The 21,279-nt window shown below is 37.8% G+C and overlaps 1 protein-coding gene across 1 annotated transcript in view; it reads right to left on the bottom strand.

The window, feature by feature from the left end:
* The window catches only part of LOC105469070 (potassium inwardly rectifying channel subfamily J member 16), a 209,297-nt gene that overhangs the window by 122,689 nt on the left and 65,329 nt on the right, over window positions 1-21,279 (bottom strand). Inside the window, exon 4 of the mRNA XM_011719654.3 lies at window positions 17,360-17,531. The gene's annotated coding sequence lies outside the window, so the exon portion shown is untranslated. The remainder of the gene's footprint in view (window positions 1-17,359; window positions 17,532-21,279) is intronic.

The raw sequence follows: 21,279 nt of genomic DNA, 5'->3' as shown, positions 1-21,279 counted from the left end.
AACACAGTCAAGGTCTTTGCTATGTCTTAAGAAGAATGGTCTTTATCCCTGGTCCCAATAAATTCCTCATTTCCATCTGAGATCTCCTCAGTCTGGCCTCCACTGTTCATATTTCTACCACCATTTTGGTCACAATCACTTAAAAAGTCTCTAAGAATTTCCAAACTTTCTCTCATCTTCCTGTCTTCTTCTGAGCCTTCCAAATTCTTATGACATCTGCCTGTTTCCCTGCTTCAAAGCTGCTTCCACACTTTCAGATCTTTTACAGCAATGCCTCACTCCTCAGTATGAATTTTCTGTTTACTGTTTTTTGTTGCTATAAAGGATGTAACCAATACTGGATAATTTATAAAGAGAGGAAGTCTGTTTGGCTCATGGTTCTGCAGGCTATACAAGCACAGAACATTTATCCACTTAGCTTCTGGTGAAACCTCAGTAAGCTTTTACTTATGGTGGAAGGCAAAGTGGGGAGCAGGCATCTCACATGATGAGAGAGGGAGCAAGAGATAGGAGAGCTCCTAAACTCTTTTTAACAACCAGATCTCATGTGCACTCATTAGATGGGGAAGGCACAGAGCCATTCATGAGGGATCTGGCCCCGTAATTCGATATCCTATGAGAGCCCACATTCAACATTAGAGATCACATTTCAACATGAGATTTGGAGGGGACACACATCCCAACCACACCACCAAAATAAACTATATACTGGATCATATGAACCAAACACCATATGCAGGGTAATAAAACAAGTCTTAATAACTTTCAAAGGTTTGAAATCATACATTGCATGTTTTTTTTAATCTCTTCTTTTCTTTTTTCTTTTTTTTTTTTTTGAGGTGGAGTCTCCCTCTGTCGCCCAGGCTGGAGTACAGTGGCATGATCTCTGCTTACTGCAACCTCCACCTCCTGCGTTCAAGTGATTCTCCTGCCTCAGCCTCCTGAGTAGCTGGGATTACAGGTACCTGCCACCATGCCCCACCTAATTTTTTGTATTTTTTAGCAGAGACACAGTTGGTCTCAAACTCCTGACCTCAAGTGATCTGCTCGCCTCGGCCTCTCAAAGTGCTGGCATTACAGGTGTGAGGCACCGTGCCCAACCAATACATTGCATGTTCTGTGACAACAATGAAATTAAATTGAAAAGCAATAGTCATAATAACAAAATATCTAGGTATCTAGAAAAATCAAAATATTTGATAATTAATTAACAGCCTTCTAAATAACCCATGGATCAAATAAAAAATAGCAAAATTAACTAGAAAATATATTGAAATAAAATTAAAGAAGACGTAATATATCAAAAATTGAGAGATGTAGCTAAAGCAGAGCTTAGAGGAAAATGTATGTTCTTAAATGCTTAATATCAATGTTTAAGCATTTCATACTTAAAATCAATGCCTAAGAATTTAAAATGATTAAAATCAATAATCTAAGTTCCAGCTTAAGAAGCCAGAAAAGCAAGAGCCAAAACAACACAAGGTAAATAGAAAAAAGAAAATAATAAACATAAGAATGGAATTCAATGAAATAGAACACAAAAAGGGGAAAAAATAGATAAAGCCCAAAGTTGGCTCTTTGAAAAACGTAATAAAATTAATAAACCTCTAGCTAACAATTTATCTATTTAAACAAAATGAATTTCTAACTAAACATATTCCCATAAAGAAATTTCCTGGCTCAAGTGGCTTTGCTTAGCAATTCTGAATAAAGATTTTTTTATGTTCATTGCATGAGAAGTTTCAATATTAAAACAGAAATGTTCTACCCAATTGATCCATAGATTTCAATGCTATCCCAGCCTACATCCCAACAAATTTTTCTGAGAAGTTGATACACTGATTCTAAAATGTATATGGCCATCAGAAGAACCTGGAGGAGCAAATATATATATTTAAAAAGTTCAAAGACTTAAATCACCAGATTTTAACTTGTAATATAAAGCTATAATAACTCAGATAACATAGTATTGGTATAAAGATACAGATATCAACAGAACAGAAAATACAAAAAATAGATTCATATATGTAGTCAATTGATTTTCTACAAAGGTGTCAAGGTATTTCATCAGAGGAAAAGATGATTTTTGTTACAAATTGTGCTGAAACAAGTATTTTAAAATAAAATTTAAAAATCTCAAGTCTTATCACACATCATATACACAAACAACTCAAAATAGGTAACAGGCCACAATGTTAAGAACCAAAACTGTAAAATTTCTACAACAGCTATTAAATCTTAGTGGTAAGTGCAGAGCTGTCTAATACAAATTTGTATACTATTCTATAATATTCTGAATGTTGAAGCATTCCACTGCATAATTTAACTTCAAAACATTTCTGGTTATCTTCCTTAATTTCTGAACCAATTTTGGGTATGCCTAGCTTATTTCTTTCTTAAATAATGTATTCCTCAGGCTTCAACTTTTCTGTCTTATTCTAAAAGTGCTTTTCTTGGAAGATCACAGTTCTTCTCTGGTCTCTCTCCCCATGTGGTCAAAGATCCTCATACAACTCAGGAATTATGAGCCCCGAGCTTCAGATTTATTTTGCCTACTTTCAATTGAATATCTTCACCTCAATGACACATAGACAAATAGAATTCATTATAACCTAATCTAAAAACATCCTTCATGTCTCCATCTTTTCTATTTTGGCTTAATGGCTTTATATGGCTTGGCTTGTCTAGAAACCCAAAGGTCTCTAGACTTACTTTTCCCTTTTATCACAACATTCAAAGAGTCACCAAATAATGTTGATTTCATCTCCAAGGTTTTATTGAATATTTTCACCTTTCACATTTCTGCTGAAATATTGGTTTTGTACCATACCCTGAATATACACCCTATATAGTCTATTGGGGTCATGTTGCCCTATATATATGACCTGATAATATATTATCTGTGTTGCCACTAGATCTATCTTCTATCACAATCTGATGGTAACTTACTGGTAAGCCCTATCTCAGACACTTCCATACCTAACACTCCAACCTTGCAAAACTATACCCTTATCCACTAAATATGAATTTCATGCTCCAACATGGTGTTCTATTAAAAAAAAAATTTTCTTCCCTTCACTACCTACCAAATGCCAATTCACCCTTTTAGCTCTCTGTTCAATTTCTCCTTCATAAAATCTTCCTTGCTTCCTTAGACAGATTGAGCTACTTTCTTTTCTATTCCCATAGTATGTTTTTGTGAATATTTCTAACAATAGTACTTGTCACACTGTATATTTATTATTGCTTGTCTACCTCTCTTTTTGATGGAATTTGAGCTTATCACAGGCAAAACCTAAGTTTTACTTTAAATAATTACTAGCACAGTGCTTGCAGCATAATCAATACTCAAAATACGTTGAATAAATTTATATAAATGGATGAATTAAGAAACAGAAGAAGTTTTTTTATTGTTCTTCTAAAGACATCTCTACCTCCAAGTCAAAAATACTGCTTTCCATTAACTTTGAAGATCATACTCATTGAGATATTTTCATGGATGAAGGTCTTTAAACTTCAGTTATCATGGAAAAGAGAAGGTAACTTAACATTTATTTTACCTTCTGTAGACATTCCAGTGAGATAGATGGTTTACCTACATGATCTCATTTAGTCCTCACAGCGGACTTTTAGGATATTGTTAGTTTTCGGAGTAGCTAACTGAATTAGTTAAATCAGGTTTGGTTATGAGTAATAGAAAATATAACAGTGACTCCAACAATCGTCATGGACTTAAGGTCCTTCAATCTTGCTACACTACTACTCTCTACACCTTGGTCCAAACTGAGTATCGCACTCCTGAAGGGAGGAGAAAAGAAAGGGGAAAGAATATATCTCTTCCTTCCAGGAGGTTACACCATTGCTTTCATTTATATATCACTGGCCGAGCCTTGTCACTGGTGCACACTAACTGCAAAGGAATCTGGGAAGAATTGTCTTAAGATATTTCTAATCCTACCTAAAACTCTGGGGATTTATTGCTAAAGAATAAGGGCAAAAACTCAGATTTTTCATGGTTAAATTGTACTATCTACCTTGATAAAGTCAGACTTCAGAACAAATTCCTGAAAGCTGGTGGTCCTTGGTCCTGACCAGTCTTATCTATTCAGAGGCATCATGTTTTGCTAAGCCCTTTCCTTTTTTGTTCAATAGTGAACGTTTATTTTAATTTATATGTTTTGGATGCTTGTGCACTTAGCACATGAAAATATTTATGGGGTCAGAAATAAAGAAAATCGAAACTGTTTGATGTCTGAAAAGCCTTGAGTTAATTTCACAACAATTTTTCATCTTCTTTTAAAGCATGAAATCACTCGCTGTTTTTTTTTTTTTTTTTCTTTCGTTTTTTTAAGTCACAAAATTGAAAAACTCCAATACAGTTTGAGGGCTCCCAAGTGAACTCCCTTAGGATGAGAAAAAGAAATCCAAATCAAACTTAATAATTTGTGTTTTATTTAGAAACATTCATCCTTTTTTAATTCCTCACAACAAAGTAAAATAGTGAGATACTCATGGTTCTCATTTGTGTTGTTTTAAATCACTATTTTGAAAAATGAAGATCAAAAAGCTAAATCTGGTTAAAATTTCCTCAAACCAGGAAATCTCATCAGGTATCAAACACAGAAGTCTTACAAAAACCAGGTTTCATCTCAAGCAAGAGCTTTATGCAATTCTTGCAAGAGAGATGCAAGGAAGACCACTTTATTAGTGTTGAAAAAAAGAAACTGGAACGTGGTCCTAATTGTGAACAGACTCCTTAACATGCCATCATTTCAGACAAAACGGAACTGAAGGTCAATGATCTTTTGGTGGTGAGTTACGTAGAATGAGCTGCCTGGGAAGGGTGAGAGAATAGATAACTAACTTTACGTTGTTATCTGTAGTCTGTCGTCCGCTGACTTGCTTACTTTTATAAAGGGTGGCCTACATGGGAAATGTCTTAACATATTCCATGCAGCATAAAATAAAAGACCTTCATGAAGCCAGTAAACATCCAGACATTATTTTCAACTTTTTCTTGGATTAGGATTAAGACATCAATCAATGCTGTAGGTTATCAGAGAGAATGACAATTCTTTTTTTTTTCTTTCTTTTCTTTTTCTTTCTTTTTTTTTTTTTTTTTTTTTTTTTGAGACAGAGTCTTACTCTGTCGCCTGGGCTGGAGTGCAGTGGCCGGATCTCAGCTCACTGCAAGCTCCACCTCCTGGGTTCACTCCATTCTCCCACCTCAGCCTCCCGAGTAGCTGGGACTACAGGTGCCAGCCACCACGCCTGACTAACTTTTTGTATTTTTAATAGAGGCAGGGTTTCACCATGTTAGCCAGGATGGTCTCAATCTCCTGACCTCGTGATCCACCCACCTCGGCCTCCCAAAGTGCTGGGATTACAGGCGTGAGCCACCGTGCCCTGCCAGAGAATGAAAATTCTTAATGAATTGGAGGCAGAATAACATATTCCCAATTGACCAGGTGCAGTGGCTCATGCTTGTAATCCCAGCACTTTGGGAGGCCGAGGTGGGTGGATCACCTGAAGTCAGGAGTTCAAGACCAGCCTGACTAACATGGTGAAACCCCATCTGTACTAAAAGTACAAAAAATTAGCCAGGCATGGTGGCGGGCGCATGTAATCCCAGCTAATCAGGAGGCTGAGTCAGGAGGATCACTTGAAGTTGGGAGGCGGAGGTTGTAGTGAGCCAAGATCATGTCATAGTGATCCAGCCTGGACAACAAGGGCGAAACTCTGTCTCAAATACTTATATATATACACACACACATATGTATATGTATGTACATATATGTATATATGTACACATGTGTATATGTATGCATGCATGTACATGTATATATATGTATATATGTATATGCATGTATATATGTACATATATGTGTGTGTGTGTGTATATATATATTCCCAATAATGGTCATGTCCTAATCTCCAGAATGGGGGAATATGTTATATTACATGACAAAGGGAAATTAAGATAGCAGATGGAATCAAGGTGGTTGATGAGCTGATTATCCTGGACTATCCAGGTGTGTTCACCATAATCACAGTGTTCTTAACAAGAAAGGCAGAGGAGTCAGCACCAGAGTGCTGTAATGTGAGATGAAAGACGACTGGCTGGCCATTGCTGACTTTGAATATGGAAGAGGGTCATGAGCCAAGGAATGCAGAAGGTTGCTAACCACTGAAAAGGCAAGAAGACAGATGAACTCCCATAGCCTCCAGAAAAGAATGCAGCACCACCAACACCTTGATTTTAGCTCAGTGAAGCCCACTTCAGACTTCTGATCTACAAAAATATAAGTTTATAGGTTTAGGTTTTTCATATCCATTAAGTTTGTAGTAATTTGTTACTGCAGCAACAGGAACTGAATATGTCCTTAATACACCCCCTTAGTATTTTTTTTTTTTAATGAATTCCTGCACAGACTCTCATCTAGGATGGAAAAATTGATTCTTGCCATCCTAAGTCCTGTCTCAAAAGTGTAGAGAATACCTAACTCCAATGCACTCAGAGTAATTTTGCCCGGCTAAATAATTGTTAACATATCTGTTACATATTAATAGTCTGTTCCTAAAAGATAGACTGTACTTACCTAGTGTCCCCCCAGGATCTAACAAGCAAGCAGCACTTCTCATTTCTATATATTATCTTCAAATAAACAAATTAATGCTTGTTACCTAAAATTTTATAGCTAACTGAAATCTTCAAGCAGTTCCCAGAATTTCAACTTGTGGAGTCCCAAGTGCTTCTGAGTTACACACTTGAGCAACAAAACTGAAAATGCCTGAGGCCACCCAGTTGATACTGGGATTTCTTAGCACTGCCTTTTCATGCTTTCAAAATCAACTTTAATTACCAGTTGAAATTCAGCCCAATTTGAAAGTGTGCAGTAATTGGTATGTAAACAAGTCCAAGGCGAAGATTTTTAACTACTGAATGCTATAAATACCAAATTAAAGCTGCTGGGGAGAGCGCGAATTCTAAGCATTTAAGCTGATGAATCCCAACTGCCTAGAAAAGTGTTAGGAATCTGATAAACATTAAATATGTGTTTATGGAGTTAACAAGTGGTCTAACCCCGTTCTCCTGAGACTTGGTGATCCACTGATCATTATGAAGTTGAAGTATGAGGCAACTAGAGGTACTTACTGGATGTGCAGCAGAAAGTAGGTACATGACCCAAAGACCAGTGGAAGTACACAGAAAAATACCCACCAAAAGCACTCTATGTGAGGCAGCTATATTTAATGAAGAATCAAGGCCAGACGAGGTGGCTCATGCCTGTAATCCCAGCACTTTGGGAGGCTGAGAGCCAGGAGGATCACCTAAACCCGGGAGTTTGAGACTACAGTGAGTTGTGACTGTGCTACTGCACTCAGCCTGGGTGACAGAGTGAGACATTGTCTCAAAAAAATAAAAGAAAGAAAGAGAGAGAGAGAGAGAGAAAGAAAGAAAGAGAGAGAGAGAGAAAGAAAAAGAGAGAAAGAAAGAAGAAAGAAAGAAAGAAGAAAGAAGAAAGAAAGAAAGAAAGAAAGAAAAAGAAAGAAAGAAAGAAAGAAAGAAAGAAAGAAAGAAAGAAAGAAAGAAAGAAAGAAAGAAAGAAAAAAGAAAAGAGAGAGAGGGAGGGAGGGAAGGAGGGAAGGAGGGAAGGAGGGAAGGAGGGAAGGAGGGAGGGAAGGAAGGAAGGAAGGAAGGAAGGAAGGAAGGAAGGAAGGAAGGAAGGAAGCAAATAAATGAAGCCTAGCATTCCTCTGCTCTTCCTAGCATCAACTTCTCCTCAGTTTTCTTAGAAATGATTGTAAACATTAGTTGTAGCTATTTTACTGGATTTCAATTCCAGTTACAAAATGAAATATTGTGGATGAAATCTTTGGTGTTTCTATTCATATATCTTTCTTTATTTAAAAATTTACATATAGTAAAATTCACTCTCTGTGGTTTACAGATCCATGGGATTTGATTCACAATGGTTTTAGCACTTCCAAAAATCCCACACATTCTCCTTTGTCAGTCAACTCGTCCTCCATTCCAAATCCCAGGCAACCATTGATCTGTTCTCTTTCCTCATCATTTTTTTGCCATTTCCAGAATGTCATATAAATTGAATCATTCGTATACATGTAGCTTCTTGGGTCTATTTTGTTTCACTTAGAAGAAAGCATTTGGGATTCACCCCTGTTGCTTAGTCAATTAATTTAATTGCATGGATATCCCATGATTTGTTTATCCATTCAACAATTGAAAAACATTTGGTGAGAATGATGGTTTCCAGCTTCATCCATGTCTCTACAAAGGACATGAACTCATCTTTTTTTATGGCTGCATAGTATTCCATGGTGTATATGTGCCACATTTTCTTAATCCAGTCTATCATTGATGGACATGAACTCATCCTTTTTTATGGCTGCATAGTATTCCATGGTGTATATGTGCCACATTTTCTTAATCCAGTCTATCATTGATGGACATTTGGGTTGGTTCCAAGTCTTTACTATTGTAAATAGTGCCACAATAAACATATATGTGCATGTGTCTTTATGTCAGCATGATTTATAATCCTTTGGGTATATACCCAGTGATGGGATGGCTGGGTCAAATGGTATTTCTAGTTCTGGATCCTTGAGGAATCGCCACACTGTCTTCCACAATGGTTAAACTAGTTTACAGTCCCACCAACAGTGTAAAAGTGTTCCTATTTCTCCACATCCTCTCCAGCACCTGTTGTTCCCTGACTTTTTAATGATTGCCATTCTAACTGGTGTGAGATGGTATCTCATTGTGGTTTTGATTTGCATTTCTCTGATGGTGAGTGATGATAAGCATTTTTTCATGTGTCTGTTGGCTGCATAAATGTCTTCTTTTGAGAAGTGGCTGTTCATATCCTTCGGTCTACTTTTTGATGGGGTTGTTTTTTTCTTGTAAATTTGTTTGAGTTCTTTGTAGATTCTGGATATTAGCCCTTTGTCAGATGAGTAGATTCCAAAAATTTTCTCCCATTCTGTAGGCTGCCTGTTCACTCTGATGGTAGTTTCTTTTGCTGTGCAGAAACTATTTAGTTTAATTAGATCTCATTTGTCAATTCTGGCTTTTGTTGCCATTGCTTTTGGTGTTTTAGACATGAAGTCCTTGCCCATGCCTATGTCCTGAATGATATTGCCTAGGTTTTCTTCAAGGGTTTTTATAGTTTTAGGTCTGGGTTCCTTTGGTTTAGTCCCTCTTCTGGCCCTCTTCCCTCTTCTGGCCCCTGTGAGCAATCTGCCTATCTCACCAACAATCCAGTCAGATCTCTCTTATTTTCCTGTGCTCTAGAGTAAACTGTCTCAAATTTTTAAAATTTGCATCCTTTTTGGTATCAAGTCTGCAAGTAGTTGGTTTAAAAGCCAGGCCATTATTTGGAAAAATAAACTCAAAGTTACCATGCTGTTCATAGCAGCATTTTCTTAATACGTGAAGAGCAGCAATAATCAAAATGAGAAGGATGAAGACTTTAAGAAAATGGAATAGTTTTAAAGCACCAAACACTATCACAGGGCACTTAGGGTATTAAAATTTCCATCCAACACAGTTCATTTAATACTACCCAGTCAGTGCCACATGAATTACCCTTCTGTTCTTTTTCTTATTAAAGTTATCTCAATTAAGTCGTTTTCTCCAAACTTTGAACTTTTAAGGCAAAAGAGAAAGATAAAATCTGTGGGTTCCTTTTGTAACAAGTTATGTTCTTTCCTAATGAATTTTCCATGACATCTGTTTAGGAAAATCTCAGAAGATACCAAAATGAGATAATGATGGGGTTTTATATTTATCAAAGGCAACCTTACCCCCATGCACAAATACACTAACTCCCCATTGCATGGTAGGACGCTTTTGTGTGCCCAGAGGCACCATCAGTGAAAGGAAACTGGTTCTAATGAAAAAGATCTTGCTAAATCCTCCTTGTTAAAAGCTGGAGCCATCTGAGCTTGACTTTTCTGATATTTCTATCAATTTGGCCTCACTTTTGTTTTTGATATATATATACACACACACACACGTATATATATACATGTATATCTATATCAACATATATATATGAACACACGCATATATACATACATGTGTATGAATATATGTGTACATATAAATACATATTTTACACACACACACACACACAAACACTTTTGCCTTACTTTTTCTGCTTTCAGGTTGAACTTGAGAACACATTTAAGGAAGTTCTCAGCAATAAGGTATTTTCAGAGAAGGAATCTTCATGATGCAGGAAAATGAGACTTCGTTTTTGATTTTTTTTTTTTTTTTGAGACGGAGTTTCACTCTTGTTGCTCAGGCTGGAGTGCAATGGCGTGATATCGGCTCACTGCAACCTCTGTCTCCTGTGTTCAAGCAATTCTTCTGCCTCAGCCTCCCGAGTAGCTGGGATTACAGGCACGCACCACAACGCCCAGCTAATTTTTGTACTTTTAGTAGAGATGGGGCTTCGTCATGTTGGTCAGGCTGGTCTTGAACTCCTGACCTCAGGTGATCCACCTGCCTCAGCCTCCCAAAGTGCTGGGATTGCAGGCGTGAGCCACTGCGCCCGGCCGAGACTTTATTTTTTGAATGTTTTATACTTGTTCTCAAGTAGTGCCTGACTCAGGCAGAGGCTTTTGTCACCAGTCATAAAGTGATGAGAACCCTTTAGGTTGAGAATACTATAACTGGCACTCGGGGAATCAAATAGCTTTAATGAGATGTGTGCTTTGCTTGCTAGGTTTTTTCAAATGCTACTTAATTTATTATTTAATAGAGACTCTGAAGATCTATAGGTCCGTAATCTAAAGAGTGATTATTAAGACACGTAATGTCCATTTCTTTCTTTATAACCACCATAGCAGGAAATTCTTTGATCTTAATTTTAACCACAAATTCTCTGGAAATACAAATCATGCTGGTCTCTGGTAATATTTTAAGATGTTTATGTATGTATTTCCCTATTTAAGATGAGGATATATCAGAGTCACTTCAGCCTATAAGTTCATCCAGCTCTTACTGAGAATAATGTTCATGTTTTTCCTCAATCTTTTCTCCACAATATCAGTTCCCCAGGTGCTCCCCTGTTATTTGTTTCTCTCATTCTCTAAGTGTTTTCATTTGCTCCTTGATCTTCAGTAATCTCCTTCCATTAGTTACACCAGCACATCCAAACCTATGCCTCAGGCTGTGGCATTTTACCTTCAATTCAGTCTTGATTTCCCAATTGACTAAAGACCTGAAGAACCGAGTGTTTTGCTGGTACCACAAACACTTGTAAAAATGAATTCTCCACCACCTGGCATTAAACCAGTGTCTCCTTCAGATTCATCTCTTCCTGCTAAATGATGCTCCATTGGTCCAGACACTCAGATACCCAAGCTCTTGTCTTTTGGACTCCTCTCTCAACATCTATACTCAGAAAATATCTATACACAGTTTGATTGTATTTTGTTTTCCCACAATGTATTTTACTTTAATATTTTCATTGCTGTGTACTCAGTATCATCAAGTGATATACATTAATTAATCCAGGCATTAAGTAAGAGGCTTAATTATATCAGCACTTGGCAATCCATCCACATCCCAACCATCTTAATGGCTACAAGACAAGTTTGCCAAAATTCTACTTTAACAGGTTATTTTCCTACCCCCAAACACCAAATAGTTCCATTCATATAAAGTCTAGAAAGTCAAAGTTCTGACAACTTTACTCAAGGCTCAAGGAAGGTTGACCCGTACTTTTTCAAGGCTTGTATCTTGCTACTTCCTTATATGCACCCCATACCCCAGCAAAACTTTTGCTTTCAAATACCCAGCATGGCATATTTTCAGCTGCCATACCTTTGTCTATATTCTGTCCATCTACAATTGTTGTCCAACTTAGTCACCTAATGAAATCTAATCTTTCCCTTTAGAATGTGTGCTCCACTTTGATGTACATTAGAATAAACTAAAATGATTGTTTAAAATTCAGATTTTCTTACCCAATCTCAGAATTTTGATTGAAGAAGTTAGAGGAAGGACCCAAGAGTCTACATTTTTAACAAATCCATTTGAGCGATTCTCATACAGATGGTCATGGGACCAAAAACATTTGAAAAACATTGTAAGGACCAAAAATATGGACTGTATAAAGTTTTCTTAGATGTTACTGGTTAAAAACGATTTCTTTTTTTAGGAATACATCAAGCATCTTTATTAAATCTAAAAGGAAGTGAATTCACTACCAGACAGCAGCCTGAATTAGCATATTGATTCCATCCCGAATTAATTAACTAAGGTCTGTGATACTCTTTTGTAGTCTGTAGAATGTAGTAAATAATAGTACCCGCTTAATAACATTGTTTTAAGCTATGAGAAGCACTTGGCCTGCGTCTGGCACAGAGAAAAAATTACATATTAACTATTATTGCATTTCTTACCATAGGTTCCTAGACACAAAATATTTTTATGGCTTTGGATTATAATCCTGGCCTCCCTTTTCAGTCCCTGTCAAACATCAGGTTTATTTTTGAACATGCCCTTTCTCCTTAACCAATCATAGAAGTTCCTACAAAGTGGTGATTATGTTTATAGAGTGTGCATTGAAGAAAAAAAAAACTCCGGTCAGGTGTGATGGCTTACACCTGTAATCCCAGCACTTTGGGAGGTCCTAAGTAACTAATTGAGTTCTGGTGGAGGTAAGTAGGCAAATGCATTTTCTTCATTGAAAATCAAATAAAACCAAGTGTACAAAGTACAGCTTAAAACTAAGGATCCCTATGAATAGTATCTGAGTTGGGTTCTTACCTTTATAAAACTCAGAGGAGTAGATTTTCAGGCATGACATCCTGTGTCCTACTTTTACGGTAGAACAGGAAGTAGACTAACAGAGAGGAACTCTATGGGGCCCATGAGCTGGCAAACAAACAAACAAAATGACTCTATGTCTAGGAATGGTATTCATACTCCAAAGTCCTTGGTCCATCCAGGATATCTTGTGTCTGTAATGTCAAAACTAATAAGAGAAAGGAATGAAGACAAAGTCCAGAAGTCTGACAGCTGCTTATTTCCTATTGGAAGCCATGATAACTCATGCCTGTGTGATTAAAACAAATGGTTGAGACATCTCAATGATGTCCTATGGATCAGACAGCAGTGACCAAATATTGATACCAGAATACAATGAAATAGTCCTATAAACCAGCCATACCAAGATTTCAAAATTATTGATTTAATCCCGTATATTTTCCCAATTGTCAACACTCAACATTGGATACCCAGCCAAATGTCTTTTTGGTTATCTTTAAAAAATCAAACACTTTATGCTTCCCTGAGTGTTTGTTCCATAATCTCACATGTTTTTACTTAGATTTTCCTGATAGAGTGCCTATTTTTTAAAATCTTAGCTTTATCCAATATTCATACTTATTTTATCTTTTTCCATCACATTGCAGTAACTCTCCATCAGTGTTGTAAAATTTGCTTCTGCATTGTTGCTTTTTCTACCACAGATGTATATTAAGACATTACTAAATTCAGAAATTAACTCTGAGATCCTGTTGCAAATGTACCCATCTTGCTGCTTTTGACCCCATACACATCTTTTGGCTAAGAGTAAGAGGGAAAGAAGAAAACCAATGCTCTTATTCATTCCAGAATAAACAATATTTATAATCCCAGACCTGTGGGAAGCATTTCCAAGAAATACGGATCATCACATTGGCTCTCGTTACCAGAACTGTGCAAAGCAAAGGAAGCCCCTCAAAACACACTGAATTATCAAATGGGAAAAAGGTCACATTTACTGGTAAAGAGTCATTCTTTTCCTCATTCATTCAACAACCATGTTTTGATTATACCTTATGAACAAACTGCTGTGCTTGTATAACATTAACTCTTTGGGTGGCATATCTGTCAGTGTCCCAGCAAGGAAAGAAAAAGGCCATACTCAATGGACTTGAGGAAGATTTAATAAAGAAACTACTAGCAAAATTATGGGAAGAGTTCAGAGAAATCAAAAAACAGAGGCAAAAACTACAACACAGTGGTAGCCTAGGGCTAGTAATACCGAAATTGTTATTATCCCTAGGCCTAAATGACAAAGGAAGAGAGATGTTACTGGATCCTGGCAGGAGAGACTCCTGTAGAGGAACTGCCATAAAGAGAAGATAATGTTCGGGAGAGGGACACAGGCAGCCTCAGTTGACCCCACAGAGAGAGGCTTAGGGGTTAGACAAAGTGACCTTACTCTTCTCTCTTCAATTGTAGGCTCCCACTGGCTGAACACAACTGGATTTCAGAAGACTTAATGGAGCCTGTACAGGTCAGCCTTCCAGGGTTCAGAGCAAGATGGAGAGTGATAGAGTAGATACAGAAGAGCAATCCCAAGATAGCTCACCCGGAGGACAACACTCACTCTGACTACCCAACTTCATTGAAACTAAAAGAAACTTCATCTTGCTTTAGAGGAAAATAATCTTGGCCAGATATCCAGTTTGGGCTGATAAATAGACTGCTGTGTATATTTTACACTTTGCAGAGATGTGGTAGATACCTAAAATCTGTGTTTAACGAACTGAATAAAAATACTCTGATACCTAATAATGAATAGTGTGGTGCACAGATTCTAAGGAAGCCCCCATGATCCCTGCTTCCAGGTGTCCATGCCTTTGTGAAATCTGCTCCTCTTGAGTGTATGCAGGATCTGAGACTAGCCTCTAACCCATAAAATTGCAAAGGTAATAGGTTGTCACTACTGTGATTATGTCATTCATATAATAAAGGTGCTGATGTCACTCCTGTGATTATATTGCGTTACATAAAGCTGCCCTGCTAGCAGGCTCATGCTGGAGACTTTCTCTCTTGCTGGCTTTGAAGGAATGACCTGCCTTGATGTGAGAGGTTTGGGGAGAGAGCCACGTGGCAAGGAACTGTGGGCAGCCTCTTGGAACTCCTGGCTAACAGTCAGCACAAAGCCAGAAACCTCAGTTTATAACCACAAAATGATGAATCCTGCCAACAACCTGAGTGGGTCTTGTAGTGGATCCATCCCCCAGTCAAGCTTTCAGATGAGAACCCAGCTCTGGCCAAGAGCCTTTGCTGTTGTTCTTGGAATTCATTGTGGGGCTTTTTTTTGGTTTTATGGAGACGTAGTTGACAAATTAAATTGTAAAAATTTAAAATATACAATGTGATGATTGGATATATAGAGATACTGTGATAGGATTACTACAATTAAGTTAATTAACTGTGTTAGGCTATTCTTGCATTGCTGTAAAGAAATAATTGAGGGCTGGGCATGGTGGCACATGCCTGTAATCCCAATACTTTTAGGGGGCCGAGGTGAGCACATTACTTGAGGTCAGGAGTTCGAGATTAGCCTGGCAACCCCATCTCTACTAAAAATACAAAAAAAAAAAAAAAAAAAAAAATAGCCAGGTATGGTGGTGGGCACCTGTAATCCCAGCTACTCGGGAGGGTAAGGCAGGTTTCACTTGAACCTGGAAGGTAGAGGTTGCAGTGAGCCAAGATTGTGCCATGCACTCCAGATCAGAGACAGAGTGAGACCCCATCTAAAAAAAAAAAAGAAAAAGAAAAAGAAAAGAAATAGCTGAGACTTGATAATTTATAGATAGAAGAGGTTTAATTTGCTCACAGTTCTGCAGGCTCTACAAGAATGACATTGGCATCTGTTCAGCTTCTGGGGAGGCCTCCGGGAACTTTTACTCAAGGCTGAAGGCAAAGCTGAAACAGGCACATCTCATGGCCAGAGCAGGAACAAGAGAGACAATGTGTAGGGGAAGATGCCACACACTTTCAAACAACCGATCTCATGAGAAATGAGAACTCACTCACTATTGTAAGGACAGTACGAAACACCTCTAGCACTGAGGATCACAATTCAACATGAGATTTGGTGAGAACATATATTCAAAATAACACATCCATCACCTCACATAGTTACCATGTGTGTGTGTGTGTGTGTGTGTGTGTGTGTGTGTGTGTATGTGTAGCGAGAACATTTAAGATCTACAATTTTAGCAAATTTCAAGTATAGGATACAGTATTAACTATAGTTACCATGATATACATCAGGGATGTAGAACTTAGTTATCTCATATCTGAAAGTTCGTACCCTGTGACCAATATCTCTTCATTTCCCCACCCCCACCCCCGGCAACCAGCATTCTACTTTTTATTTCTTTGAGTTTGACTTTTTTAGATTTCACATATAAATGAGATCATACAGTATTTTTCTTTCTCTGCTTGACTTATTTCACTAAGCATAATGCCCTCAAGTTTCATCCATGTTGTTGCAAATGGCAGAATTTCCTTTTTGTTCAATCTGGCAGACACCTCGATTCTAGATGGATCCTTTCCAAAAGACCCAGCTAAGCCACACCTAGACCCCTTACCTACAGAACCTGTGAGATAATAAATGTGTCTTGTTTTAAGTCATAAAGTTTGGTAATTTGTTATGTAACAACAGAAACTAATATAATGAGTATTTCATTTTTCCATATTGCATTATTGAACCCCTTATAATTAATATTCTCTCACATTCCTAGAACTGGGCCTTGTGGCTCAGGTATTATTTTATTCAATATCTATGTAGGACTTTACCACTTACAAACTATTTTCATAAGTCTTAAATCAACTGTTCATTGAGATAAGCCCATATTATTAGTCTCAGATAAAGGATAAAGAAACAGAGGCTGTGAAGTTTGAATTGACGTACCCAAGGTTAAATACTAAATGGCAAATTTTGGCTTTTGTCCCTTGACCTCTGACTACAATTCCCAGTTTCTTCCACTCTGCTGCACTGCCTTTTTAAATTTAGTTCCAGATGATTAAAATAGTGCTAACAAGCCACACCTTCAGTCCTTAGAAGGACCAGCTACATTAATCCAGCTTCTCAGAATGGCAAAATGCCTTCTCTTTCTCTCAAAAATAGGTATGTTACTGGCTACAAGATGAAAATTATCTGCCAGTAGGAAAATTCCCATGGAAAATTCAAAGTCTCCTTTGGTTAATCATGGCTCAGCAGCGCATCCTTACCTAAAAATCACGGTTTGAATTGCAGTTAGGAGTGTTACTAGAAGCAGCAGCAGCAGCAGCAGCAAAGACATAAGCTAACATTCAGAAACACTTACTGCATAGTCTACCCCAGCTTAATTGTTTATTCCTTAAAATAGCCGAAAATGAAAGGACTTTGGCAAAATCCCTTATGATAAAAGCCCAGACTCAAAACCTTATTAGAGATCAAAGCAGATGGCAATATTAGTTAACAGATTTTTTTTTTGTAAACTGCTCTCTGCTTAAAAAAATGTTTAAAAGTAATGCAAAAGACCTACAATTTACCTCTTTGTGAATGGCCAGCGGTGGAATTCTATCTGTGAGGTCTGCTGTTGGTTTGATCCAAAGAACAGTGAATGGCAAATGGCGTATATGACAATCTCTTTTGAAATGGAGCAGAGCATTTTCTATGATGGAGATCAAAGGCGCTAGTACAACAAGTCATCAAAGTGGGCACCTGTAATAATATAAAAAAGAGTGATTGAAGTTTTCCCACCCTTGCGTTTCACATTAGTCCATTTGAATAGTCATCATTAACATTTCTCCCCATATTTGTCTCTTTACTTAGACCTATTAGTATCATTGGAGCTATGAGAGCTTAAGAATAATTTTATAACAAATAAGAGATTGTTTAATGTTGCCAAACATTTAATAAGCTTCTAGAAAATATTCTGGGCCGGGATCAGTGGCTCACGCCTGTAATCCCAGCACTTTGGGAGGCTGAGGCAGATGGATCACAAGGTCAGGAGTTCGAGACCAGCCTGACCAACACGGTGAAACCCCGTCTCTACTAAAAATACAAAAATTAGCCAGGCATGGTGGCGGGCACCTGTAATCCCAGCTACTCGGGAGGATGAGGCAGGAGAATTGCTTGAACCTGGGAGGCGGATGTTGCAGTGAACCGAGATCATGCTATTGCACTCCAGCCTGGGTGACAGAGTGAGACTCCATCTCAAAAAAAAAAAAAAAAAAAAAAGAAAAGAAAATATTCTGTTTTAGTTTGGCTCAAAATTTGGCCCAAGATGAGAGAATTTGTTCGATTGTTGGTTGCTTGTTTTTCTGAACCTACATTTTAAAAGATAGCAGCTTTGGAAATAAAGTTTGATCCTATGATTCAATCTTAGAATGCTCTTGCTGTGTGTCTGTGTGTCTTTTATCAGGGCCCTTGATTAGAAAGAGAAGAGAATGGAGCCCTTTTTGTTCCATCTCTCCCTGTTATTATATTCATTATGAATCTTTCCCTTTCTTTCTGCCAATTAGGACCGGTCCCAATATGGCGGGACCTCCAGAGTACTACCGCTGTCTCTCATGCACGACTCTTTCCAGAAATCCCTTGACTTGAAATTCAATCCTTTTTTTAATGAGAAAATACAGTACCACTGAATCCCAAAGCATTTATATTTAAAGCTTCCATGACCTAAAGCCTTATCAAGAGAAAATGAGAATGATACTATTTTTACCCCTACCTAAACACATAAGCTCACTACATGCCAAATATTTTAAATATTTAGCCCTTGTTTCTTGACCTTGTGCAGAGTAGCTTCTTATCATAGTGTCACTTCAGGAGAATCAGGCAGAGGGACTTGGGTTCTAGTCCTGACTTCACCTTTACAAACTCTGAACAAAATTCAATATATTATATATTATGTACCTCTTTTAAGGCTGTTTTCTAATCCATAAAATAGTAATAATAATCATGGCTTCTTGAGGCTGCTGTAAGGGTTGAATGAATAGTATAGAAGGCCTTAACCCATCATCTGAGACATGGGGAGTCATTTACAGGTGTTATTATTTCATGACTGAAAATAGCATATTTTTCTCCAGTTGCCTTGTTCAAGTATTCTGTCAGTTCCCTTTGGTTTTCCCTCTTTCTTATTTGACTAACTTTGCTATAAACATCTGGACACTGTATCTGAATTGTACAAAGGAAAGGCAAAGAATTGAAAAGGGACCAATTTATTCTAGTCATAAATTTACTTTGGAAATTAGGTTTATCTTCGTTGATTAATGATGCGGGTTCAGGACACACTACTCCAAAATACGTCACCTTGACACTTGAGAAGACTGCAGATCTCTCTGACCTTCTCCCAGTCCTTCCCCTTTGCAGGAGGTCATAAAAACTAGGAAGAGTTTGTCAGAGCTCAGAAACCAATATCCCCAAAATATGCCATTTTTATGTTTAGAGAGCACCCTTGATGTAACTAACTCCATTTTAGAAAAAGTTTCCATTTTATATTTCATAGGACACTTTGCCTTCAAGGGTAAGATATTTTGCTTAATAAACAAAAAAATAAAGACTGCATCTAACCACAAAGGTAAGATGTTTTTGCTTAATAATCAAAAAAATAAAGACTGCATCTAACCAGATAAGGACACAAACCAAGTACACTCTTCCACAATCAGTTCTCACCAGAGGACTCTTTAACCATAAAGGAGCATGCCTTCAGCAGCTCAGATAGGCCATCTTAACTGACACCACCTTCCAGTAACTTGTGCTAAGAACTCAGCATCTGCCACCAAAGGCTCTGCCATATCAAAGACTATTCCTTGCAATATCCAGGGACTTTCAGGCCCAAACCAGGACTCCTTTTACTGCTTTGCCCCCCCTGGATCGGTTCATTAATGCTTTCTCCTCTTTTTCCTTTTGATGTTTAATATTACTTTTTTTGTTGTGGAATGTTTAATCTATAACATTTACACATGATTAAGTATACTATTATGTATGGTTTGCAATATTGACAGACTTGTGGAGTGGCCTGAGCCTGTGTCTGCAGTACTGACTACTAAGTGAACGGGAAGTACTAAGGAGAGTTACCTCCGTGAGAACTCATTGTAACTCATGACTTTTGTGATTGAAACAGTGTTAATAAAAGCCTGACATTGTCAAAAGACATAAATATGTGTAGAACTGGTTATCTCTAACCTTCCACTGCTCATGACAGACATGCTGAAATGAAGAAGTTTCAAGGTCTCTCTGACAACCTTCCCTCCATACCATCCCTCTCACAGAAGATGAAGGCTCCTTTATCTGCCTAAGATCCAGACCCACCAAGCAGAATAATTGTTTTTTCTTCCTCTCCTTGTTATCTCACTACATATTGCAGAAAAGACCAAGAATGTAACTGCACCTGAGCAGATCCTTTTACACATATAATGATGGTCTCCAAGAATTATTAAAATTCCGAAGAGTACTACTTATAAGTTAATATCTTTTCCTGGATCCATTCATTCTCCCTAGTAATTCTTTCAATAGAATTCTTCTTCTCTCCCCTCCCATAATGTTTTTTTAGGATCCAAGCCCCCATTCTTTCTGTAGCCTCAAGATGGTATATACAATGTTCCACTTCATTGGGAGGTAAGATCTTTATTCTGAAGTCTCTCATGCACACTTTAAATAAATTCGTATGTATTTTCTCCTATTACTCAATCTACCTTATATCAGTGATTTTTCAGCAAACCTTTTGGGGACCAAGGGCCTTGGCTTCCATAGTTATGGTGCCTTGGGCAAAATCACCAAAAGTCTTTCTGTTCTTCTGGAAGCCTCAGTAAAAAGACCCAGGAACTTAAGAAGCCAGCAAAAGGGGTAAGAATTTCTTACCAGCTATGGTCCTGCTCTCTCTTTTGGTCAGTCCAGTAGAGTAGATGGTAAAAATTACTGTTTCTCTCCTCTGCAAGGTTTTTATTACTGGGTAAAAGGGGCCTGTGTGACTAGTCTTGGGGTATAGCAACTCTAGAGTACTTTTTGGCATTTTGTTATATGAATATTTATATTGTTTGATCTCTTTCTTCCAAGAAATATTTTTGTTTGTCTTTGTATTTCTGTGTTCTGTCATAAACAGGGGTACTGGTTGAGGTTCCCTCTCCTCTTGTTTATGTCCTTGAGAACTCGACCTGTGATCAAGTGAGCTCTTTCTCTCTTGGTTCCCACCATCCGTGGGGCATGATTTCTGGGTCAGGTCAGATGGCCAGTCTGAAAATGGCTGGGAATCCAAGACTTTTTCTGTTTCAAATGTGTCACGCTTGTCATAAGAAGTGCCATTCATAAGCAGCTTTTGTCATCTTGACCTGTGCTGCCTGGTTAGTGCTGAGCGAGTCTAATCCCAGAAGGGCCTACCCAATGTGACAGATTAACTGGTCTGTGACTCATAGCCCCCAACAAATTTGGGGGTTACAGGAGGCAAACACCATTTTTAACTGTCTATAGC

The sequence above is a fragment of the Macaca nemestrina genome, chromosome 17 (assembly GCF_043159975.1).
Source record: "Macaca nemestrina isolate mMacNem1 chromosome 17, mMacNem.hap1, whole genome shotgun sequence".
NCBI lineage: Eukaryota > Metazoa > Chordata > Mammalia > Primates > Cercopithecidae > Macaca > Macaca nemestrina.
Note: the sequence above shows the minus strand (reverse complement) of the source record. Positions and strands in the feature narration are given on the sequence as shown.